Here is a 14,254-nt window from a genome sequence, read left to right on the forward strand (position 1 = left end):
ACACCGCTAAATTAGGGACGGCTAGCGCAGATAGCCCTCGTGTAGCTTTGCGCGAAATTCCAAAAACAAACAAACAAACCTACAATGCGCTTTTAGCCATATGTATGTTTTTAACTCATACAAATTAAATCTGAACTTTTATTTATTCCATTTTGTTTTAACTCTCGTCTGGAAACAATAGTTCTAATTATTAAGTAACTTAACAGTTTTAACTTAAGTGCCTGCTTATTTATTCAATATTGCGTGAAATCTTTACAGTTTCCCTACATTTAATAACGCATAATTCTTTTCATGTGGATGTAATAAAGAAATTTGAAAATAAAATTCAAACCAAACATCACTCCAGTCTCTTTCCTAATCCTTATGTAAAACAGAATGAAAAGTGTTATGTTCAAAATATTTCTGTGATGAACGTCTCCTTTATCAACTGGCATCACACTAAGACACAACTGTAGTATATAAATTCGGAACCCTGTGCTTATAATAGACCATTCTATACATAAGCCACTAGTCTGCAGTATCCATTACAATAACCCGAACTGTTTTTAAGTCCACGCATAGGAGATTTCAAAATTAAAACGTGCAAAGAAAGATATATTTCTGACATTTATTATGTAGAAAAGCATGATTATGTGCCAATTACATTTGGTTCTTCGTATCAACAAAGACATGGCTTAGTCTACAAACAGAAGATAAATGTTATTTGGCTGATGAATGCTACTCCGTACTACATATTAAAGCGAAATTTCATATTTCAGTAGCACTGTATGAAACATCTGAAGGAGCGTGTAAGTAGTGTTGTTGATAATAGAAGTGGTTGAAGTATAAAAACTCAAATCTCAAAAGTAATGTCAGGTAACTCGGAGACACACGACACTCCAGTGGATATCTTGTCATTGAACCAGCTGTAAGTACAGGTGTAAATATTACCTCCAGAACAATAAATGTCTTCGTTAAACGTTTAGCTGCTCAAAAACCATTGAGTAAGAGAAGCAGTCAAACTAAAATGCTAATATGGATATCACACTTTAAACAATGCAACGATCAATGCTGGAGGTGGGAGCTGTTTATAAATGAATCCAAATTCAAATTGTTCGGCAACAATCCACGATAGAAAGGAAAACAGTTTCATAATTAATGTATAACATCTAAAGCCTAAAGGGAAACATACAAAGGCGACTAATGTATTCGTGGGCTGGATCTCAAGCAATGGTATTAAAGATCTAAATGTAATTGATAGCATCCTGACTACTGACTGGTATAACATATTCTGATCGATCAAGACCTTATTCTAGTAAACATTGATCCCAAGCATACAGCAAATGTGATGAAAATATATCGGGTCGGAAAAATAGAGGCCAGTTGAGCATTCCAAAACCATAACTTTACCTACACAAAGTCGTGATATGAAACATTTTAAGTTTTTTACAAGCTTATATGGCAACCAAACAACTTGTCTGAACATTGACATTTAGAACAATATCTTATAATCGTACATTGATAAACCTATGGTAGCAAATACAAAATAAGTGCACTGTGCAACTTATTTACTTCTCTTTCGTATTTTCTTTAATACAAAGAGTTGAGTAAGTTATATTGAAACGATATTGAATATGCAACTTAAAAGCTCACTTCACAATCACAGTTGTTACCATGACTGACTTGTTGCAGGTCTGTTTCTGGATGATGCTGGTCCCCAGGTTGATCCATATTCCTTTGTTTTCTAAAGGCATTAAGTGCAAGGGATATCGCTATCTTGGAAATTCTAAGTAACCAATCTGAACACATATCCGAGTGTATGAATATTTGAGCATTGATAAGTGTTGCTACCAATTTTTGGTTTATTACACTATTTATAAGGCTAAGCAATTAAAAAATATAGTTTGGATAAATGCTATTCCACAGCTATTTTATATCGAGTGAGAATCCACAAACACAAGGGTCGGTGACATAAGTCGCCCTCGCGCTCGAGGCAATAATGCATAACATAATCATGAAGGATCTCTGTCTGGAAAACCGACACAAGTCCCGTGTACAAAGCTGCTTCCACGACACATTTGTTCAACTTTCACATACCTCAAGCAGCTGAAGAATCAAATGGATATTCATGCTATTACATGTAAAGACATATCAGTCAAGTTGTCGAACATAGAGTTTATGGATTTCTGTGTAATATTACTGTTGAAACGGGCACTCGGAAACTGTCGTCCTCGTACGCTAGATAAATTATTAGGAGCATATAAGGTGAAGTTGTGTGCTTTGGACATGAAAGCCTTACGAAGAAGCCTGACCATCAAGATGGTCTTTAGAAAGAGTATTCTTGGACCTGACGACACTGACTGTAACAATGTCGTGAGTCTCTAAAATTATTTAAATATAACGCACTCAATCTTTTTAATGAATTGCACTAATAATAACTTTATTATTTAGTTGCGATTACTCATTGTTTGTGACCCCTGTGTAACAACTGCGCGTTTCCATAATTATGTTAAATACGGTATGTTTTATTTCAATAAAGTTTAAACTACATAGGCTACTGAACGAAGATGTATACAAACCTTTTGGGGTCTAAACAACAGCAGGAAATAAACATAGTTGCACTATGTTTTAACAATTAGATCAACTCGTGAAGCTCTAGAGTATTGTCAGCTATGTTTTATAATGTTAAGTATTGTAAGACAGTCTCAAATCATAACCTTGAATAGATTAGCTATGATTTGTAACATTAAGTACTTTGAGACAGCTTTAGGTCATAATCTAGAATAGTGTAAGCTATGTTTTATATTGTTAAGTATTATATGACAGTCAGTTTAAGTCATAACCCAAAATACCGTTAACTAGTCACGTTTTCTCGACAAACATTGTGAGAGAGTTAGCTCTACGAAATAAAACATAAAAAATGTAGCCTAATTTTCAAAACAAATGTTGGAAGTTCAAACGAACGAAGTGTAACATTATTATTTCTTTTCCTTGTAACTAAAAATCTTTAGATCAATAAAAGTACTTCAGTATTATTCCCTTTCCTTTAACTAAAAATCTTTAGATTAACAAAAAGTACTTCAGTATTATTTCCTTTCCTTGTAACTAGAAATCTTTAAATCAACAAAAAGTACTTCAGTATTCTTTCCTTTCCTTGTAACTAAAAATCTTTAGATTAATAAAAAGTACTTCAGTATTATTTCCTTTCCTTGTAGCTAAAAATCTTTAGATAAATAAAAAGTACTTCAGTATTATTTCCTTTCCTTGTAACTAAAAATCTTTAGATCAATAAAAAGTACTTCAGTATTATTCCCTTTCCTTTAACTAAAAATCTTTAGATTAACAAAAAGTACTTCAGTATTATTTCCTTTCCTTGTAACTAGAAATCTTTAGATCAATTAAACGTACTTCAGTATTCTTTCGTTTCCTTGTAACTAAAAATCTTTAGATAAATAAAAAGTACTTCAGTATTATTTCCTTTCCTTGTAACTAAAAATCTTTAGATCAATTAAAGGTTCTTCAGTATTATTTCCTTTCCTTGTAACTAAAAATCTTTAGATCAATTAAACGTACTTCAGTATTCTTTCGTTTCCTTGTAACTAAAAATATTTAGATCAATAAAAGGTTCTTCAGTATTATTTCCTTTCCTGGTAACTAAAAATCTTTAGATCAATAAAAATATACTTCAGAGAAACAAATTCATACCATATCGGTATAAGCTCGATAAGACAGATATCTCCCTTCCAATGTAAATCTAATAATCTTAAAAAAAATTCTTATGGTAATTACATTAGTCCCCCAGTGGCACAGCGGTAAGTCTGAAGGCTTACAATGCTTAAAAAACGTGTTTCGATACCCGTGGTGCTCAATAGATAGCTTAATGTATAGCTGTGTGCTTAACTACAAAGAAACATTTAATTGTCAGATACATTAAGAGTTCTGATAATAAAATACAAGGATATAACCTACTTATTATCAAACTATTTTTTTTAGAAAGTAATCCACTTCAAGTATGGTAAAGTTTACCGAAATATTAACTGGTTCTAGATGAGGCCATTTCACAAAGTTACTCTTCAGCCTAGTTCACAGCGTCATAATCTAATTTAAGACACCATTAAGATATTATATTTTTTTTCACTGAGGTGTAGCATGCGATATATTATTTGTAGACGTTCTAGGTACGCTTTTTTTCTCCCCAAAAACAGATCTTTGAAAATTCAGTTAGGATAATGCGTAGAAAAATAATTTTCGTTCTCCAGCTTATGGATTTCTATAACACACACTCTCTCTCACATATATACAGGTTTCAATTCGTACTTATCTACTCATCTAAGAAGTGTCAGTCTTTCTAGAAGATAAATCATCCACTGGGAATGCGCTTAATCCTTGACGATTGCCCCTGATGAATCAACTATACGTTTAAGGACTTAAAACGCTAAAATTCGGGGTTGGATTTCCCGCCGTGGACAGAGTGCAGGTAGCTCATTGTGTAGTTTTGCGCTAAAAATAACATCAACCTTCACTGCCATCCTCTGGTGAATCAGAGTAAGTTTATGGACTTATAATGCTAAAATCCGAGGTTCGATTCCATATGGTAGACATAGCTCAGTTTTGCTCTAAAAAACAACCTTTATACTTGAAACTATACGAGGTTTACAATGTATGGTGTAAAATTAGTTAACCACTGCGTCTGAAGAGTACAGTTTCAAGAAGGTGAATGTCTGCTTTTTGTCAAACTCTCTGTGAATCTTTTTGTTTTACTTCTCAGATTTTTCATTAAACGTGATATCATATATCACAAAATGTTTACAGATTGGCTGTAACGCTCTTGCAGCGACAGATCGAATTATTTATAGCTGATTTTATCCGTTTTCTCAGCAGGTGAGAAAAGGTCACGAGAAGTCAGATAGGAAACAGAAATCCGGGTGTCATGAGATAACTTGTAGTCTGACACTTGGTTGGTTACTTGATTCTGATACTGACATCAGTTTGACGTCATTCTGGTCTTGTTTGTCAGAAAGATGCTTTAGGAAAAGGTAAGGCTAAAAGAAAGAGCGGTTTTTGGTGGTAGCAATTCAGTTTGTTTCAAACACTATTATTCTGCTAAAACTAATTATCATGAATATTTTTATTTCGCAAAAACAAATAAATTGTAATATATAAATAAATATTTACGACGGTCTGTGCCCCAACAGGCTGCCGTGATTTTGTTTCAATAACGAGCCGTTGGTGCCAATTGAACTTTGAGACTTATTAGACTTATTAGATCAGTTATTATTGTAATTGTCCCCCAGTGGCACGGCTACAAGTATTAAACTTATACGCTAAGAACCGGGTTTTATATTCGTGGTGGACACAGCACAGATGGATAGCCCTTTGTGTAACTTTTTGCTTAACTACAAACAAATAAATTAATATAAATAAAAACTTGAATGTTAATATATTGTTTAATAGTATAAAAGGTTTGTTTGTTTGAAATTAAGCACAAAGCTACATAATGGGCTACCTGTGCTCTGCCCACCACAGGTATCGAAACCCGGTTTCTAGCGTTGTAAGTCCGCAGACATACCGCTGTGCCACTGGGGGAGCACTATAAAAGGATCAATAAAACTTTCGCTAACCCTTGTGTATTTTTTAAGTGTAAAAGGATCAGTAAAACTTTCGCCAACCCTAGTGTATGTTTTAAGTATGTATATATATATATATAGTCGCTAACCCTAATTCAGTATTTGTGTAATGATAACAACCTAAGTTAATAAAAGTTTAAGACTGTGCAGAATAGTACGTATTCCAATATGAGTAAAAACATTTGTTAAACCCTCAAATGACCGACTTGTTTATATGTCGTTCACTATCGGTGTGGTCCACATTATTGTATATTTTTATGTTTTTAGTTCTTAAAACACTCAAAGAAAAAAAAATGGATGAGTGAAATAACTTATTTTCTACGGAAACCCAAGTATTCAGTTTAAGTAAATGCAGTACTAGCGATGCTTTTGTTCGTATTTTTTGTGTGCCACGTGTTATTAGAGCCCACTATGAGCTCACAAATTGCCATTCCTAAAGTTTTTAACATGTGTTTGAAAAGCCTATGTGGAATCCCGTCAATGCTTCTGGGGTTAACACTTTAGGGTTAGCGTCGCCTTATGTGTACCAGCTCCGTTACTAAATATTTGAGGTTCCTAGTAAAAATCGAAACATAGGTTCTTTTAATGGCTTCCCGTCTTTTTTAACTTCGTACGTATTTCATTATGTATGATATCAAATTAAAAATCTTATAAAAAACCGCAAACACTGCAAGTCAGAATACTAATAACACTATACTCTTTAAAACCCTAATTACACAATCTCAAAACCAATGTTTACTGTAGCGTGGGGACCTTTCATGAAATGCGCCATTATTTATATTATTTATATCTTGTTAGTACTATCGTTAAGAATAAATAATGATTTTGTTTTTTAATTTTACCTCGGTGAAAAGGAAGAGACGTTTTGCCCGGTGGCTTCTTTATTTCGAATACTGGAGAAAGTACAGTAGATGTTAATAAAGGTCACAGCTTGTTAGTAACCAAACTACAATAATTTTGGATTGCTAATACCGTCGATAACATTGTGGTGGAAAACAGTGATGTTGGAGAAACAGTGAAAACCATATGCCTAATATTTGCAATAACGTTACGTTTTCCTTGTTTACAAACTACAGTGGACTAATTAAGAAGATTGCGACAAAATATATTCGAAATAAAATACATATGAAGCCTAATACGTGTCAACCATAGTGTATATTCGAATAAGGCATAGAGAGCTCTAAACACTTTAAATAATATTGATTTGAAGCTGTGTACTGTCAGATTTGGTTTGTGTTTTAGTGAACGCTCCTGAAGAAGCTGTAAAGCTAAACGTTGAGTGTTTAATTAAATTTTTAGTATTAGTATGTCTTCTATGCATCAATATGCACTACAGAAGTTAAATAATTGTTACATAATTCCCAATTATAGCTCTACAAACTGTTTTCCAGGTTTTGATGTAATTTCTAAATTGTTATACAGTTTCTACATGTTGCCCCTCAAAACTGCTAGTTCTGGCTTTAACCGTTATATTTAAATATCGTTTCCCAAAATTTAAAATTTACAGGTAGCGAGACTCAGTGTGTAAGTATGCGTTATCCGCCCACGCAAAAAAGTCCATTACGCTCTTGTGTAGAAGCATTGAACGGTTGTCATAGTAACACTATCAGTGGAATGCATTCACGCACATGACAGCAAACAAGTAAAAATAATACTATATCTATTAAAGAAAAGCAGGTAAAACATTGAGCACTGTTTTGATGCTAGATATTCAAACTTCTCATTTATTCATTTTTATTCACTCAAAGCCACCGCAGTGATTAAAATAAACTGAAAACTACTTCTTTAGGCAATAATTTATTCATCTATCTTAACAGCAACTGTTTCAGTTATAAATGGAAACAAGTAAATGTCAAGGATACGAACCGTGTTTTAATATATTTGAAATAAGAACTAACTAATATTTAGTGGCATTGAGCTTTAAGTAAAAAAAGCGTTGAAATGCATTTTGGAGAGTAAAAAAAAAAAACTGAAGCAAATTATCTTTACAACAGCGAATATATTTTTCATTCTTTCGTGTAACAGCTGTAGCCTAAAAAGAGCTGCTAGTTTAAAAAACGTATTTAAGGTTTAATGAAGTACGCAACATGTATGGATAGTATAAAAATAAATGAGTTCACGTGATAGACGATTATTTATAATAGACTTATTCGACTTGCCTGAGTAACTCGAAATAAAAGCATTGGGAGAGAGAGATTTTGTCGATAATGACCAAGCACATCTTGCGCAAGCAATATGTGATTGACGAAGCCTGAAAATCTAATATATTGTAGTAGCAATAAATTTGCGATTGAAGACTTTTGTGGCAATAAAAAAAAAGATAGTGAGACGTCCTTAGCAAGAACTGTCCTGACGCAAACAGCTGAACGACGAAAACACAAGGGAAAGAAAAACTGTTGCTAGGCGACATGCTGACCGTAAATTAACACTTCACTACGTGTTTTGAGTTCCCTGATATTGTTGTTATCTTGACGGCTGTCTTACGTATGTAAATATCGGAATCGCAAACACTAGTCACTGTAAATTTCGTATAACAAGGTTAAAATGATATTAATATTCAGGTGGTAGCTCAGAATTGTAAATATAAACAACTACTCATTAATATACTAAGTTCTGAAGTTAATACAAGATAACTCTTTTGTCCATACTTTTCAATGGTGTAAACTTCATTTATATTTATTTTAAATTCGTCTTTACGTTTTAGTCCTGTACATTATACAGGTGTTTGTTGTTAATACTGGAAATAAACGACCTTCTAACACAAAAATGTTGTTTTTATTTAATTAAACACTCAACGTCTCGCTTCACAGCTTCTTCAGGAGCGTTTACTAAAACACAAACCGAAACTAACAGTAAAAAGTTTCAAATGGTTTAAATAATAACTTTATTAATATATCTTCTACACGCCAATATGCACTACAGAAATTAAATAAGGTGTTTGTTGTTGTTGTTTTCGTTGGAATTTTGTTTTGCCTTACATTTCAATCTACTTATTGAGTCTTATCCACTTCCTTTTGTTTAAACATACTAATTCTCTAGGTTTCTAGTTATGTAAATCAATACTCACATCTTTTCAGGCGCTTGTTTTTAATTGAACGCCCAAAACAAAAGAACACCAATATTTAAAAACATTTTTGTTGGACTAAATCGCTTTAATTGGGCTATTTAATATTATTTTCTTGAAAACAAGTGAATTCTTCGAAACTTTACGAAAGCCACAATGATACCCACGACTCATTCTTAAACAAACTATTGTGGCAAATCTTCTAAGAACTGATTGATTTTTGTGATTATCGTAAAGAAAGCATTTTTATCCAATAACCATAATTATTGTGCATAATATTGGAAAAAACTTGCCTTAAAAATAACGTTGTTTCTAATCCTCAATATGCTAAAGAAACAGTTGTGTGTTATCCATGGCTTTGCTAACCACTCTTGTGACTCAGCCTGTACGGCTTTTCAGTAATCAGTGGTTCTGTAACCGTCCTCCTAACCCACTGTACGTTGCTTTTTTCTAATCTATGACTGTGACCATCATCGTAAACCAGTATGCATAAAACTGGTGTAATTCATAGCTCTGTTAACTATCCTCGTAACCAACTTAGCATAACTTCCCTGTAATCAATGGTTCTGCTAACCACCCATAAAGCCCTTATGACGTAATCTATACCAATTCTTTGTCATTTGAGGCTTTCTTAACCGCTCTACCGATTCTGCACAAATTCTTACTCTGTTCATACTTGTTTGGCATTTTACTAAAATCTAACTTTAACCATGTTAAAAAAAATCATAATAATACGTAATTTAATTACTCCTATACTTTCATCTAAAACTGTTACTTTAAATTTTACTTTCTATTTTAAGTTAGCAGTTTACAGTTTCTTATTCTTAAAATTTTACTGCTCAAACATGACGAGTGCCTCACTCCCTTCCTTTTCGCGAAAAGTCGTCTGTCTCTTAAATGTACATTATTCCCAGAACCTTTTATAGAAATGGCTTGCTTATCACGTGAATAATTCTTTATTTTAAAATATATTCGCTAAGACGTTAGTTAAAATATTTTTGTGTTTACGATAAACCTTTACTTGTAAACATATTCTTCCATAACAGTAAGAAAAATATTTGTATTTAAGGCACGTTAAGTTATCCTTTTGATTCAAAGTCCTATAAAATAGTTTGTTTGTTTTAATTAAGCACAAAGCTACACAATGGGCTATCTGTGCTCTGCCCACCACGGGTATCGAAACCCGGATTCTAGCGTTGTAAGTCCGCAGACATACCGCTATGCCACTGGAGGTCTATAAAATAAGTATTAAGTATTTATTCGTACGTGTGTTTTTCAAAAATGTTGTATAAAATGAAATATTTTATAAAAAACAAATAAAATAACTCTTTTTAATGTTTTATAAGAGAATTAAACTTTAAAATCTTTAAACACGTGCTTTAAAACTACATTTACATGTAATGTTTACATTCATTAATTTAAACTTAAATTTAAACTTTCTTTTATTGTATAAAAAATAATTAAACCGTTTATACCCTTTATGTGTACGTATTTTCAGTTATTTTTTTTTTATCCATTTGAGTGATTTAAATCTTTTCTTACTTCGTACAGTGTGGTGTTCTTAAAGATAACCCAAACTATTAGGTCTGTTTTTCTTCTTTGACCAACATGATCTGTTGATTCTTCTGTGTTTTTCTCCCTTTTATACAACAGTGGTCCTTGATGGATAAACAGGAGATGTTACCTGAAGAGATGGTGTGACTGAGAGATAATTTCAACAGATTAGCACCATCATTGCAGTTCTGTTTTTCACTTCCATAGCAGCATTTAAAACTACCCAATTCATGTCTTGCTTCCTCTCTCCTAACAGATATGAGCCCAAATTTTCCTTATAAGAATTACTCTATTATTACTCACTTCTTGTTGCCATAGAAATAGTGCAACTTGTAATATTTTTTCGTTCGATGTAGGTTGGAGGATTTCCTTCTCGAGGCTCTAAGTGACCACGTCTACTGTTTGGGTTCTATGACATCTTGAGGTGTTCCCAGAACCCAGTCAATCACACTATAGATGGCATTTTACTGTCTGGGCTCTATGACCCCTGGAGGTGCTTCCAGAACCCAGTCATTCATACTATGGATGGCCTTTTATTGTCTGGGCTCTATGACTCCTTTGAGGTGTTCCAAGAACCCAGTCAGTCGCACTGTATCTGGCCTTTTACTGTCTGGGCTCTATGACTCTTTGAAGAGTTTCCAGAACCCAAGCAGTCACACTACAGCTTACCAGATTTACTGTCTATGATTCTTTGAAGTGTTCCCAGAACCCAATTAGTTATACGACAATCGATTCTTGGATATAGATTAATTGATGATCCTTGGCTGTCTAAGGGCATGAGATATTTGGGAGAAGACCACTTGAATCCTTGGTCCTCTTCAATATGTTTATTTTTCGATCCAACTTGGCTCTCCTTAAATGAAACCAATTTCCTCGGTATATATTTTATTTTCTATCACTTCGCCTATTGAGAAGTCGTCAAAATATTCGACAAGATTTACCATTTTTGATTAGTTTAGTTTAATATATATCTGCTAGTCGCTTGACTGAGTAAAACATAGTTCTTTTCGCCTGTCAGCAGAAAACCACCGTTATTTTCCAATTATACACTAATCTTATGTTATCTTAGATCAGTTCTCTCTCATTTTCGACTGCCTGCCTGTCAGTTCCCTCTCATCTCTGCTGATTACCTTTCAGTTCCTCCTCATCTCTGCTGATTGCCTGTCAGTTCCATCTCACCTCTGCTTATTGCCTGTGTCTTGGCTTACAGGCTCGGTCAATACCTCATAAGTCAGGGCACTGAGTTCTCAACACCTTCTTCAATTTAGTATCTGGATGAATGTGGCCCAGTAGTTAGCGTGCCGGAACATGGATCTGTAGATTCAACGTTCGCGTCCCATTATTGCAAATGAAAAAATTACAAATTGCGCTTGGCACTTTGAGGCGGTGGGCGCGTTATAAGGTTGATAGTCAAACCCAACTATTCGGTCAAACAAGAATAGCTCAAGAAATGGCGGTGGGTGCGTTATAAGGTTAATAGACAGATCCAACTATTCAGTCAAACAAAAATAGCCCAAAAGATGGCGGTGGGTTCTGTTGACAAGCTATTTTCCGTCTAGACTATAAGTTCAAAATTAGAGATATCTTGGCCAGTTTGCCCTTGAAGAGTTTTGGACGAATATCCGAAAAGCAAACAAATAATACACTGTCCACTGGTTATTTTACTTTATTTTTTTTCTGTGTCATATAAGTTCAAAGTTTGCATTTCTCATCAGATTTTATTTCTCTTTGAAACAAATTTTCAAGTGTAAATTTCATCTAGGTATTTTTTATGTGTTTTGTTGTATGTTTCAGGTGTTGATACGTGTTCAATTAACACTACTCAGCTGGTGATGAAAGCTCAATAAAAGCTCTAGATTGAACTTTCATCTGATTTTATTTTCCATGAATATTCTTTAAACGTGTGTGTGTGTTCCATCCAGGTCTTATTTTTGTTTTGGTTGTTCTAAAGATTATATGAAAACTAAAACCTATTTTAATATTCTTTATTTTCATTCTTCATTGATTTACATTTCGCTGTTTATGTGTCTATCGTTTCTCTAGGCCCGGCATGGCCAGGTGGTTAGGGTGCTCGACTCGCAATCTGCGGGTCGCGGGTTCGAATCCCCGTCCCACCAAACATGCTCGCCCTTTCAGCCGTGGGGGCGTTATAATGTGGCGGTCAATCCCACTATTCATTGGTAAAAGAGTAGTCCAATAGTTGGCAATGGGTGATGATGACTAGCTGCCTTCCCGCTAGTCTTTCGCTGCTAAATTAGGGACGGCTAGCGCAGATAGCCCTCGTGTAGCTTTGCGCGAAATTCAAAAACAAACAATCGTTTCTCTGCTTGTATAGGAAACTTCCTGGCATCTGTTGGCAATAAAGATAAACACTTTATTTTATTTGCATCTATTTTTTTATTATTGCTTTCATTGTGAATGTTGCAAGTCCTTATCAGGAATTCAAATTAAAGTTTTTGCATTTATGTACGAATATATAAGTCAGGTTTTGTACCAGAGCTATTACCTAAGCTTTTCAAAGTATAATTTTTTACAAAGTTTTTGTTTTACTTATTTTTTCATTTCATCCTATTCACAAGGAACTCTCGCCTATTATGGTCAATTGTTTGGGTTTTTTTTTCATGTCATCATTATATAAGTGGGCAGTTTCTCATTCAAGAATAATGGAAGCAAATTCTTAGACTTTTTGGTAACATGCTGACACAGTGTTATTCTTGAAATACTTGAATGAACGAGCCCCGCAAAAACTGCATGACTAGTTTACTAGTTGAGGAATATAACACAAACAGACTCTGCGATTTACAGACGTTTTGTTAAGATGGAATCAACAACAAGATGAATGAACAATAAACATGTACTGAATTTAACTGTAACATTGAAGCTTCACTTAGATACAAAACTAAAACAGGATTGCACTGAACTCTTAGAAATTTGAAACAAGGTTAAACTGAACTGAAAGTTCAATCTAGACTGAATGGTGCCAGACTAGATCCTACCAGTCTAGCCTAACATTGCCACATCCTGCCAGTAATCGCACCAATCAGAAACAAAAACAAGAATGTCGTCAGCATCTCCTAAACTTTTTCTTTGGCAAGTTGAATCGGTAACCCAACAAAGTCAACTTGATGAGCCAATGACAAAATAGAGACAGTTCAAATTGTCAACAGTTAGAGGTATGAGACAAGCGTTAAGTTTGTATGTGGACAATAATGAATTGTAAAAAAAAAATGTAAATTACAAAAAACTATTTAATTTTGAAAAAACATTGAGTAACTTAACTACAAAATGATAACGTTTCTGGTCCCAGATATGGCCCTCCAGAGGCACAGTGTGAGTCTGCGTACTCACACTGCTAGAAACCGTGTTTCGATACTCGTGGTGGGCAGAGCACATTTAACCCTTTGTGTATCTTTGTGCTTAATAATAGAACATCAACATATTATCATGGTAGTCCATAACTATTTTTTTTTCATAGGTAATGGTAAAAGAGTATCCCACGAGTTGGCGGTGGGTGGTGATGACTAGCTGCCTTCCCTCTAGTCTTTCACTGCTAAATTAGGAACGGCTAGCGCAGATAGCCCTCGTGTAGCTTTGCACGAAATTCATAGCAAACAAACCTACACTTTTACAGAACGAGAATAAACGCTAGAAGGCTTTGGTCATAAACAAAATTGTTAATTCTTGAAATGCTTGAATTTCCTTCTTGAATAGTCCAATCTTTGGCGCTAGTTGTGAAGTCGGTATTTTTTTACTATATTAATTTACATTACTAACAATCTGCCATAGCCTCAAAATATAACTGGTACTAACTCAGAAGTTGTTTTTAAATGGCAGTTTGAATAGCAAATAAAAACTATTATAGAAGTTTTATAAAACAAAAATGAAACAAAAAAAGAAAATATAAATGATGATGTTTAACTATGTTACGACAGCGGAAGTCACGTGACGCTAGTAACACGTCATGTAGTTCACGAAAGTTCGATAATGCTCGAGTGTTTGCTAGATGTGCGGTATTCTTGTATATAAGTGC

General features: G+C 34.0%; 1 protein-coding gene across 6 annotated transcripts in view; it reads left to right on the plus strand.

Moving 5' to 3' along the window:
* LOC106457264 (synaptotagmin-1-like) overlaps positions 1-14,254 on the plus strand; it is a 56,214-nt gene that overhangs the window by 9,779 nt on the left and 32,181 nt on the right. For 4 of the 6 annotated variants that reach the window (XM_022383108.1, XM_022383112.1, XM_022383113.1 and 1 more), the window contains exon 2: positions 4,858-5,015. The exons of 1 other annotated variant lie outside the window; for it this stretch is intronic. The gene's annotated coding sequence lies outside the window, so the exon portion shown is untranslated. The remainder of the gene's footprint in view (positions 1-4,857; positions 5,016-14,254) is intronic. One more of the 6 variants, XM_022383109.1, reaches the window with a different exon arrangement.

The sequence above is a fragment of the Limulus polyphemus genome, unplaced genomic scaffold, assembly GCF_000517525.1.
Source record: "Limulus polyphemus unplaced genomic scaffold, Limulus_polyphemus-2.1.2 Scaffold309, whole genome shotgun sequence".
Taxonomy (NCBI): Eukaryota; Metazoa; Arthropoda; class Merostomata; order Xiphosura; family Limulidae; genus Limulus; species Limulus polyphemus.